The sequence below is a fragment of the Chaetodon auriga genome, chromosome 23 (assembly GCF_051107435.1).
Source record: "Chaetodon auriga isolate fChaAug3 chromosome 23, fChaAug3.hap1, whole genome shotgun sequence".
In the NCBI taxonomy this organism is placed as follows: domain Eukaryota; kingdom Metazoa; phylum Chordata; class Actinopteri; order Chaetodontiformes; family Chaetodontidae; genus Chaetodon; species Chaetodon auriga.
Window position 1 is genome coordinate 3,827,549 of NC_135096.1, and position 12,453 is coordinate 3,840,001.

The 12,453-nt window shown below is 43.8% G+C and overlaps 1 protein-coding gene across 1 annotated transcript in view; it reads right to left on the minus strand.

The window, feature by feature from the left end:
- Window positions 1-12,453, minus strand: part of LOC143316313 (uncharacterized) — a 242,668-nt gene that overhangs the window by 172,902 nt on the left and 57,313 nt on the right. The gene's annotated exons all lie outside the window — the stretch shown is intronic.

The following is a 12,453-nucleotide window of genomic DNA, read 5'->3' on the forward strand; positions in this document are numbered from 1 at the left end:
TTGTGGTCGTTAATCATGACTGAATCAGGAATAAAGTGACATCCACTAATCACATGTCACAAGTTCCATGATAAGAAAACCTAAATGAGGATTTCCATCTCACCTAGACTTAAATAATAAAAGGTACACTGAGAGAAAAAAAAATCTGCCAATCAATGTGTGCATATGTCAAATGTGTGGACTTCTGAGGTTAAAGAAAGACGTCAACTCTTTTACAACAAACAGTAACTTGATCTGACCTGAGAGTTTCCAGTGCACAGTGCATGTGCATGTCTCAGCATGTGTTCAAATCTTTGCTGTTCCATCATAAACATGTTGTAGATGTTCATTCGTTGTCTTCACGTCTGTAAGAACACAGTCATGTGTCCTTCATGAGGGGACAGTGTCAGACCTGAATCCAGTTCCTGAGTCTCATGTTTAAACCTGCTGGATGAAGTTTAAAGTTTCAGACTCTCGAATGTGCAGTTAGAAATAAACAGGAGGCTCTGAGAGTGACTGAGTGCTGAAACAAATATATGAAGTGAAAGATTTAAAGGATCAGCAGTTTTCTGCCAGCATTCCTCTCTCTTCTTATGTGCAGCAACAGTCTTGATGTTCCTCTTTTATTTTTTACATTCTCTAAAGCTCTCCATTATAACAACCTGTTCCTCTGGACTGAAGGAGGGGGCACATGATTGGTCCTTTTTGTGGTGACAAAGAGTCAAGTGATGAAGCAAACGTCTCTTTTTATGGGAACGGGCACCACCGTCGTGATGCCCGTTATCTCTGCCTGGAGTTCAATGGTAGCTGGTCAATAGAGGGCGCTAGGGCGCCGCCCCTCCTGTGAAATATTGACTCTTTTATATATCTACCAAGATCAACCATGAAACAATCAAACCTAACAAATATGAAATAAATAAACAAAAATACATTGCATTTTTACTTGTGCAATGGTGTAATGGTACCCGCCACACTACCAGCAACCATTAAATGCGTCCGACTTTAGGCTAGACTTGCGATTTGCCATTTGATATAAAGCCCTCCTCCAGGTCAAGGGTGCCAGTAATGCTGGTGTCTATGAGAGCTATCAAACTTTTTTATTGTTTACGGGCAGAGACAGCTTTTCATTGGCGCAGGGAAATTCGCTTCTAGTTCGCACCTCTGTGCGCCCAGACCAATGACATTGTTTTCCAATCTTGGTGTGATTGGGCAATTCATCGAATCAGTCACGTCCATTAGCAAGCATTGGGCTGCAGTTGTAACTACTTCCAGAGAAGAGAAAAGACGGCTAGCGCAGACTGTGAAGGAAGGATGGTGACTGTGGTGAAGGAAAACTTGATTGTTTCTCTACGCTAAACTCCATTTTTGTGTCGTCGGATGTGGACAAGAAAAGGGTGAAAGATTTGGGACCCGACTGTCCGGATTTAAACATTTCACAGCAGACTACTGATCATGGGAGGACATACACACGAATCTTCTCCTCAAACATGTATGTGAAGTGGAACTGGCGAGCTGGATGTCCAGTAAGTAATGTGTTTTTTTGTTTCCCCTGCTTGTTACATATTTCAAAGTCCTGGGACTGAGACGTTATGGACTACAACAGAGCAAATGCTGAGTCCATTGCTACTGCATTGAGGGAACGTCTTAGTGGAATCCTTCCTGAACAGAAAGGTAAACTCATCATCCAGGCATGTGATGGAGCCAGTGTTATGAGAGGTGCCACTTCAGGTGTTCAGCGAAGAATACAGGATGAGTACCCAAATGCCCACTACATCCACTGCCATTCACATCAACTAAACTTCATAATGCAACAGGCTACCTCTCACATTTCTATGGTGAGATTTTTTTTTTTTTTTCTGATCTTGGTGGTTTTTCAAGTTTTTTTTTTTCCAAGATCTCCCAAGCGGACCAGTGTCCTTGATGAAGTAGTGGCTCACAGATTGCCAACATAAAGCAACGTGAGATGGAACTTTCACAGCCGGCCCGTCAATACTGTGTTTGAGCACACAGAAGACCTCATTGAATGCTTCAGGAGAATTCGCTCTTCAAGTGACTTTGATGACAAAACAGTCAAAGAAGCAGAGGGTCACATTAGGCTACGAGAGAATTCTGACTTTAATGTTTTCCTTAAACTGTTCCAGCACATCATGCCACATGTGGACTTCCACTGCAGAGGCTGAGAGGTGTTTTTCAACATTGAAGAGGGTCAAAACCTTCCTCAGGAACACCATGACTCAGGACAGGCTGAATGCCTTAGCCATCCTGTCCATGGAGAAGAAGCTGGTGACTGAGATGGGTGATTGACAAATTTGTGAGCCTGAAAGACAGGAGGGCTAAATTTCTCTACAAGTAGTGGACACTACTGTCTGGTCTCCCTCTTGATTGTATTAATAGTTCAACAGTATCCAAAGTCCCCCCTTGATTTTATCGATAATTCAACAATATCCAATTTCTCTCTCTTGATTTTGTTGATAGTTAAACCGTATCCAATTTGTCTCTCGATTCTATTGATAGTTTAACAATATCCAATGTCTGTCTCTGATTGTATTGATGGTTTAACAGTGTTCTAGTTTAAATGGTGTAATGGTGAAACTGTAACATATGCTTGACTTTCATCAAAGTAGTCTACTTTCTGAATCCATTCTGCCCAAAAACTCTTCATTTCAGATCAGAAATATCCAAAGTATGTCTCTAGTTGTATTGATACTTGAACAATGGTCTACTATAACTGTTTATTAGATTTTGTGTGTTGTGTTCTGATTGTGAGGCACTATTTGGGCCGCCAAGCACAGCTGCGGCCCCCCAACAAATTAAGTCACCAGTCGCCACTGCTGGAGTTCATGTTTAGTTGAGGCAGCTCACACAAAGGAAGCCTGGCTTTGTCCAATTTGTTTTGTCCTTCATCCCACTGAGCTACACATGAGACAGCCTCTGTGCTGGACTCAAACTGCTGACTCATAGTCTTTCAAAATTCGTTTCCCATGACTCAGCACTCTGATCAATAGTCAGTTCATCAGGTTTAATGACCCATGCTGCACTTTGTGAAACCTCACTGTAGAAAATATTCCTGCACAGATTTTAATTACATACACAAAATATTTCTACAGCTGCAAAACTTTCTGACACATCTGCAAACTTGAATTTGAGAGATTTTTTTTCTTAATTCTCACATTCAGACACGTGCACACATTTTTCTGACATGCACAGAAAAGATGATCTACAACTGCAGACTGGGAAATTATTTCTGATCATCATATCACAAACTCAAAATCATCAATCTGTCAGAGATCTGAAAATAAACAAAACAGACTGAAAGATTCAAATCCTGACATGAGAGAGACTGTTCAAACTAAATGAATCTCTAAATGTACAGAACTAACTTAAATCTGTCAACACAAACAGTAACTTGATCTGACCTGAGAGTTTCCAGTGCACAGTGTGGACTCTCCAGTCCAGCAGACAGCAGCTTGACTCCTGAATCCTGCAGGTTGTTGTTACTCAGGTCCAGCTCTCTCAGACTGGAGGACTGGGATCTGAGGACTGAGGACAGAACTTCACAGCTTCTCTCTGAGAGGTTACAGACACTCAGTCTGAAGAAGAAGAAGAAAAAGAACATTTATTTTAAAATGTTGAGTCTCTGACTGTCGCCTCACAGCAAGAAGGTCCCGGGTTCGATTCTCGCTGCGGGCACCGGGATGTGTCCTCCACCATGCCTTCGGTGCCTGCTGCTCGAGGAAAAAAAAAAAAAAAGGGGGCCTTTCTGTGTGGAGTTTGCATGTTTTCCCCGTGTTCACCTGGGGTATCCTCCGTAAAACATACCCCCACCAAAAACATGCAAGAAGATCACCACCTGACCAATGGTGACAAAACGGAATTGGGTCCCCGGGCGCCGCTTGGATGACAGCCCACCGCTCCTGGTCTGCCGTGGAGGAAGGACGACCAGGATGGGAGAAATGCGGAAGATAAATTTCACCTTCGTGTGCAGTGTCCAGCATGTGCATGTAGTGTGACAATAAAGGGGAATGTCTCCCTCTGATTCTTCTTCTTCTTCTTCTTCTTCTTCTTCTTCTTCTCAGCATGTGTGCAAATCTTTGCTGTTCCATCATAAACATGTTGTAGATGTGACAATAAATCATCACTGAATCACAAATAAAAAGACATCCAGAAACCAACATCACATGATATAAAAAATGGATCTGGGAGAAAATGAGGCTCATTGATATTTTGAGTTTTTGTGAAATGATGTTCAGAAATAATTTCACAGCCTTCAGTCGAACATCATCTTTTGTGTGCATGTGAAAAAATAGTATGCACGAATCTGAATGTGTGAGTTTGATTGAAAAAATCTCACAAATGAAAGTTTAGCTGTAGAAATATTTTTCCATGTTTGAAAAGGTTTTGTGCAAACAGATAATCTGAATATACTTCAAATATTTTCAGCAGTGAAGTTTCAGAGTCTGAGAGACTGAAACACAAATTTCCTATCTTTGTGAGTGACACTGAAGTTTCAGCTACAAGTTCACTGAGCTGGTAGGAAATAATTCACTGAGCGTCTCTCAGTCCACAGGCGTCCATTCATTGTCCTCATGTCTGTAAGAACACAGCTGTGCTGCTGTTCCACTGACTGAAAGCTCAGAGTTGTGTGATATATTCAGAGGAACAGTTTGAGTCAGCCATAGAGGCTGTGTTCTGTGGAGCTCTGGTTGTGTCTGTGGTTGAGGCTGTCACAATCCCTCCTGATGGCCACACACATGCTTCATTCTCTGGCGAGCTGGACCCAGACCCAGCTCTGAGACTGGACCAGCACCTGCCAACAGCAGTCTGTTCAGCCATTGGATGGACCCTGCAGTCGCCATCTTCCCTGATGAGTCCTCTCTCTCTGGTCAAAACAAATCCCGCCCTGCCGCGTCAGTGATTTTTCCAGGCCTGGTGCGTGTGGAGGGGCAGCCGGAGGCAGGTGGTGCCGTGGACCCTGGCCTGTCCACTCTATCCAGCCCAGAGACACTCAGTCAGCAAAGGGTGGAGCAGGACCAGGCCAGGTGGGAGGGATGATCACTGCCTGATCTGAGGATTGGTTGTGGTCAGGATTACCCACTCAAGCCGGGTTGTGACAGGGACTGTGACAGTCAAAGAAGCCGGTGTGTTTCCCGGGAAAACTATAGCTCACAATCCACCGTATGAGCACCACCGGCTGTTTGTTTTACAAAGCAAACAAGAGAAAAACACAATCAGAGGGCTGAACTCCAAACAGAGACCAATGGTCAGCAGGTCTGTTGAGCTGAGAACAGTTTTCAGTGTTATGAAGGCGTCTCTCTCTTAACCTGGTTAGATCTCTGTGGTGACTGATACTGCACACCTGACCTGCTCCAGACGAGGTTCTGTTCACAGTTTCAGACTGAACTTTAATTCTTCTCCTGATGGTTTTCTCTATGAGGATCCAGACTCTCAGCTGAGGGAATACGTTCTGTCTGCAGACCTGCTGAGCCAGACGTTCAAAGCCGTGTGACCACAGCAGAACAAACCTGATGCTTCATGTTGTTTTCAGCCACAGGAACCTTCTTGCATTTAGCTGGTAATCAATCATTTTGTCCCTATTTGCTTCAGGTCATATTAACACTTTAAATCTGACACAGCAGATCTTCAACACACTAAAAGAATGATGAAGGTACAGAATCTAGAGACCACTTTGGATCCTGGTTTTATGCTTGGTCCTGATTTACTGTCAGTTTCATTTGACACTGCTGGTACTGCAGCTAATAGAACAACTGATGAGTTTATTGGTATTTATCATCGGCTCGTAGCTTTCTGTCAGCATGTCTCTCTTGTCTTATTTACAGGGACAGTTTTGATGAACCAAACATCTCTTTTTTTGGAATCTGCACAGAGGTTGATGAAGGAAACCTCAGTGAACAAAGAAAGCTGTTTTGTTAAATTACATCGTAGTTCATCCTCCAGAGCTACATGTGATACAGCCTCTATGCTTGTCAATACAAACAGTAACTTGATCTGACCTGAGAGTTTCCAGTGCACAGTGTGGACTCTCCAGTCCAGCAGACAGCAACTTCACTCCTGAATCCTGCAGGTTGTTGTTACTCAGGTCCAGCTCTCTCAGACTGGAGGACTGGGATCTGAGGACTGAGGACAGAACTTCACAGCTTCTCTCTGAGAGTTTACAGCCACTCAGTCTGAAGAGACACAGGAAGGAAGCAAACAGTAAGTTAGATATCAGAGTATTTATTGATGAAGAAACTTCACTATCTCTGTACTTACAGAGCTTTGTTGGAGGCTTTGACCACTGGCAGCAGCTTAAGAAGAGCCTCCTCTGAAGCAGAGAATTTCTTCAGGTCAAACAAGTCCAGATCTTTTTCTGATGACAGTAAGATGAAGACCAGAGCTGACCACTGAGCAGGAGACAGTTCATCTGTGGAGAGACTTCCTGAACTCAAGGACTGTTGGATCTGATCCACCAGAGAACGATCATTCAGTTCATTCAGACAGTGGAACAGATTGATGCTTTTCTCTGCAGAGGGAGTCTCTTCAATCTTCTTCTTGATGTACTCGACTGTGACCTGACTGGTTTTTGAGCCACTTCCTGTCTGTGTCAACAGGCCTCGTAGGAGAGTCTGATTGGTCTGCAGTGACAGACCCAGGAGGAATCGGAGGAACAAGTCCAGATGTCCATTTGGACTCTGTAAGGCCTTATCCACTGCACTCTGGTGGACATGTGTTAGTTCATGTTCTCTGTCTCTAAAGACTTTAGACCACCAGGAGGTTGCTTGTTCTTCTGACAGCAGATTGACTCCAGACTTGATGAAGGTCAGATGGACATGAAGAGCAGCCAGAAACTCCTGAACACTCAGATGGATGAAGCAGAACACCTTGTCCTGGTACAGTCCTCTCTCCTCTTTAAAGATCTGTGTGAACACTCCTGAGTACACTGAGGCTGCTCTGATATCGATGCCACACTCTGTCAGGTCTGATTCGGAGAAGATCAGGTTTCCTTTCTGCAGCTGCTCAAAAGCCAGTTTACCCAGAGACTTAATCATCTTCCTGCTCTCTGGAGTCCACTGAGGATCTGACTCAGCTCCTTCATCATACTTCATGTTCTTCACTTTGGACTGAACCACCAGGAAGTGGATGTACATCTCAGTCAGGGTCTTGGGCAGCTCTCCTTCCTCTCTGGTCTTCATCACATCCTCCAGAACTGTAGCAGTGATCCAGCAGAAGACCGGGATGTGGCACATGATGTGGAGGCTTCGTGATGTCTTGATGTGGGAGATGATTCTGCTGGCCTGCTCTTTATCTCTGAACCTCCTCCTGAAGTACTCCTCCTTCTGTTCATCAGTGAACCCTCTGACCTCTGTCACCATGTCAACACAATCAGGAGGGATCTGATTGGCTGCTGCAGGTCGTGAGGTTATCCAGAGGCGAGCAGAGGGAAGCAGTTTCCTCCTGATGAGGTTTGTCAGCAGCACATCCACTGAGGTGGACTTTGTAACATCAGTCAGGATCTCATTGTTGTGGAAGTCCAGAGGAAGTCGACACTCATCCAGACCGTCAAGGATGAACAAAACCCTGAACTCTTCAAATCTGCAGATTCCTGCTTCTTTGGTTTCAGGAAAGAAGTGATGAACAAGTTCCACCAAGCTGAACTTTTTTTCTCTCAGCACATTCAGCTCTCTGAAAGTGAATGGAAACATGAACTGTATGTCCTGGTGGGCTTTGTCTTCAGCCCAGTCCAGAGTGAACTTCTGTGTCAAGACTGTCTTCCCAATGCCAGCCACTCCCTTTGTCATCACTGTTCTGATTGGTTCATCTTGTGCAGGTGGTTTAAAGATGTCTTCTTGTCTGATTGTGGTTTCTGGTCTGTGTGGTTTCCTGGATGCTGTTTCAATCTGTCTGACCTCATGTTCATCATTGACCTGTCCAGTCCCTCCCTCTGTGATGAAGAGCTCTGTGTAGATCTGATTCAGGAGGGTCCGCTGTCCTGCTTTAGCGATCCCCTCAAACACACACTGGAACTTCTCCTTCAGGTTTGATTTAAGTTTCCGCCAACAAACTGGAGCAAAAAGTTCTGAATGAAGACACAACAAATAAATCAATAAGTGATTGATAAAGTTCAGATGAGAATTTAATGTCCTTGTCTGAACATATTTTGGTCCATCTGTTGAGACATCAGTGAATGTTCCACTGATCCAGCAGTTAAACCTTTAGAAAAATCCTCTTACTGCTCTGCAGACGCTCAGCCAGCTCCTCCTCCTTCATTCTCCTCAGGAAGTGCTGTGTGATCTTCAGAAATGCCTCTCTGCTGCTCCTCCTCTGCTCTGCATCGTCATCCTCATCCTCCCCCTGACTCTCTAAGCATTCTGGGTCATCTGGACTCAGAACCGTCTTGATCTTCTTCAGCTCATTCCTCACAAAAAAGACAATGTTCTCCTCCAGCAGCTGGAACAGAAGATGATATGAATGACACAAAGTGAAATCATGGAAGCAAACAGCAGATCCATGTTGGACAGACTGACGGTCCACTGGTCTAAAAAGTGCAGTGTGGAGATTATTGTCAACAGAACAGATTTGAAAGCAGCTGTTGTACATGTACAGACCATAAATATGGAGTCCAGGTGAGTTTGATGCTGCTGGGCAGACTGAGCACTGGGAACCTCTGAGCTCTCCTGGTGGACTCTGTGGAGGAATCATGAAGAATTAGCTCACATCATGTCCGTCCACACAGAGACAAACACCAGCTGAAGGTCCTTTGAGCTGAAGTGTTGATTCCAACTTTGAATCAGATGGTTTCCACTGACATTAAAGTGTTGTTCGTACTGCTGATCCCACCGTGAATCAACAGTCCAGTCTGCATTTCTGTGCAGCTTTCACTTTACTGTGTTGGTTCACCAGCTTGTCTGGTTGAGTCCCTCCAGTTCTCATTGACCCCTATAATACTGTGGACAGCATCACACAGCTCACACAAGCTAACTGGATGCTACCTGTCCAGCACAAATTGGCAGTGAGTCACAATAAAGTGAGTGAAACATGAGAAAAGCAAAGAGAGAAGCCGAGAATACTGGATCAAAGCAAAGCTGAGGGTGATTTCACATCCAGCTGTGTTTCAAATGAAAGCTGGAACGTTCTTCTCTGGACTACATGAAGGAAACAGGTGCAGCTGTTGCTCATAGAAGTTGTTCTGGCTCTTTCTTTTATTCTTGGACAATATGTATTTGTTCTTGTCCACTTGTTGGACACACAACACATATTTGAGCTTTGTCTCCTCTCTGAGCTCCTGCAGCCTTTAGTTATCCATAACACCCTTCTCTGCATCAGACGTCTTCACAGAGGCACAACTCCAGCCTGATGTGAGGCGCCATGATGCCGCCGTCAGTGTCGTTCTTGACTTTGTGAATCCATCAGCAGCATCAATCACAAACAGACTGTGTGTTTCCTCAGACTCTCTGTGTTGCTTCATTCTGTGTTTCACAGCAGGTGATCTCAGTCCAGCTGTTATCACTGACATGTTTGTGTTTGTGTTGTCACATGACTGAAAACCACAACATGTTGATTTGATGGAGGAACTCAGTGGAATCAGGGTTAGCCTTCGTTAGCATCTGTTAGCCTCAATCAAGTCACTGTTTTATACTCATGCAGTCATCAGTCAGAAGGTGTGTGTGGAGGAAATGTTCAACCGGAGTCAAGAGTTGAAGACTGGTTATACTGGGCAGCTTCCACATGTGAGGATATAAACGAATGAGAAGAAGAACGATGCTGAAAATAAACAAACAGGTTGAAAAAACTTCTCTGATAAATAACAGTTCAAACAAGAATCTGTGATATTTTAATTTTATTAACAGTTTACCTCTTTGCAGCAGAAGGTCGATCTTTAGAGGCATTGAGGCGACCAAATGACCGTTTCCTCTTCAAGGACACACAGTTGGGTCCAGGTCCAGGTCCAGGTCTAGGTCCAGGTCCATGTCCAGGTCCAGGTCCATCAGAGGCTGGTTTCCCATCGATCCTGTCAAACACAGAGGAAGACCGCCAGGGACGGAAATTCACTTTTTCTTCTTCAGACTCAGAAGCTGCTGGAGAAACTAGCAGCTATCAACAAGAAAAGGATCAACACACCAAAGTTCAATCAAACATGAAGCTGAATGATTTCAGTCTGTGGATCATCGCTTCATTTGTCCATCAAATCTTGGACCAAAGCAGGACTCAACGGACTGATTTCTAAGCAGATTTGACTGTGATTGACAGACAACAAACTAAACTGTGGAGTCCATCAGCACCGACTCTGTTGGTCTGTTTTCTAATGTTTGCATCACGAGACTCAGCACAAATATCCTGACTGTTATTTAGAGACGATGGTCCAACATTCAAAGAGGAAGTTTGATGGTAAAGAGACTTTGGAAGGTCCCCACTGGATTTGTGCTGAAGCCTCATATTATCCTCAGCTTTCAGTGTCCACATGTGGACATGTCAGTGCTGTTTAGGGACAGACTGGACAAGTGTCCTTTAACACTAATCTAGCTCTAACCTTCATCATCATTCTAGGACAACATGAACATTAGAAGGACAACTGGTCAGACTTGATATAATGAGGACAAACATCAGCAGTGGACAACATGAGGAGGACATGTGGATATTTCAGGTCAAATTGTCCAACACGAGTTTAATACTGAGAACAACTTACTGTCTGTCAGAGACATGTTGCTGTTTAAAATGAATGAAGTAATCCATTGACTTGTCACTCCTGAGGGACACACAGCTGGGTCCAGGTACAGGTCCAGGTCCAGGTCCAGCAGAGTCTGGTGGGTCCTGCTGCTCTGGCCTTCAACACAACACACACAGAGCTTTGAGTGTGAATAATGATGGTCGAGAGATTCGAGTGCTCTGACATGGAAACGAGTCCTGGACAGTCAGAGATCCTGGTCTCACCTCTGAGCTTCGGTCTGGCCGTCATCGTCCCCACACAGACTGGTTTTAGAGGGACGGACTCCCTCCTCTCTGTCCTCACACCGATTCATGCTGCTGAACTCACGTCAGCTCACACACACTTTGATCTGGAGAGGAAACACAAATCATTCATGTGCACATCAGCTGAATTCATCCTTTCATGGTTTCTCCTGTCCAAATATCAGCTGCTCCTCCTCTGATTGGCTGTTATCTCGTCTTTCATATCAGTGTCAGCTGAATGCAGTCAGACAGCAGTGTGAGGCCGAGCTGCTGTACTTCTATCAGTCCACTAGATGGCGCCATGAAGCTGCAGTGAAGTGAACACACACTTGATGCCTGGACGATCGTTGACATCCACTGACACACTCTGACTGAATCTGACAGGAAGCTTCAGTTTGTGGAATATTCAGTAAATTCAACATGACTGAAAGTTTCTTTACACCTGAACAATCCTCGATATTAACAAAGCGGTCGTGACGTAAAAGTGGACCGACTGTGACAAAGTGTCTCCAGATGATTGTGATGGACCTCAGCTCGACACGTTCGACAGGTTTCACATCGAGAATTGTTCTTTACATTTTACTGCATTCGTAGATTTTACATTGAATTTTTCTGCTCTGTTGTTCTTTTGCACAAAACCACCATCACCTTTGCACTGCCCTCATTCCCACTGTCTCAGGGTTTGCAGTATAACTTGTATATTACACTCATACTGCACACAGTACATGATTATCTGTGTATATGTGTATGTATATATATGTACTGTATCTTCCTGTAAATCTAATGTAGTTTTCCTTTTTATTTCTTTTGTGATATTTTTCGAAACTTTGCTCTGTTTCAGTGTTTGATTCTCATGTCAAATCTTGGAGGAGCTGTAACTGCATTTCATTGGTCAATCCTGTTATAAAGACAATGAAGCTGAACACTGAACCTTGATAAGGAGCCAAAGTCCACAGAGGCAGCGTGATGATTAAACTGAGATCAAAAATGAAGCTTCACTTCACACAAACTAATGTCGCAGCAACAAATATTAGATTTCACCTGTGAGAACAAAGTCCATCAGAACGGCTCCTTGAACAGTTAGATTACTGGATTATTGTATCACTGATGGGTATTGAGTACTTTAATGTTGGAGTCGGTCGACGTGGAGCAACTTTTAACTGTTTTATCGACTTTTAGGAAGTTTAACGGACTGATCATTTGTTTTGATTTAAAGTCTTAATTTGAAAAGTCACAAAATGAAGTAAAAGTCAAATATTTATGGAGTAGAAATAATGAAACAAAAGACAAGTACTTCTAGACTGTACTTAACTGCAGTACTTGAGTAAATTAGTTTCTTTCCACCACTGAGAGATCCTTTCAAAATAAAAGCCTGTCTCAAACAAGCCCTCTCAGGTCATATTAAAAGAGGAATCTTTGATTTGATTCTTGATCACATTGAAGCACAAAGTGAGAAAAAGAAGCAACACTCATTGCTGTTGGAGGAGAGTTCAGAGCTCTGACAGCTCATTTAGTGACACAGTTACAGAC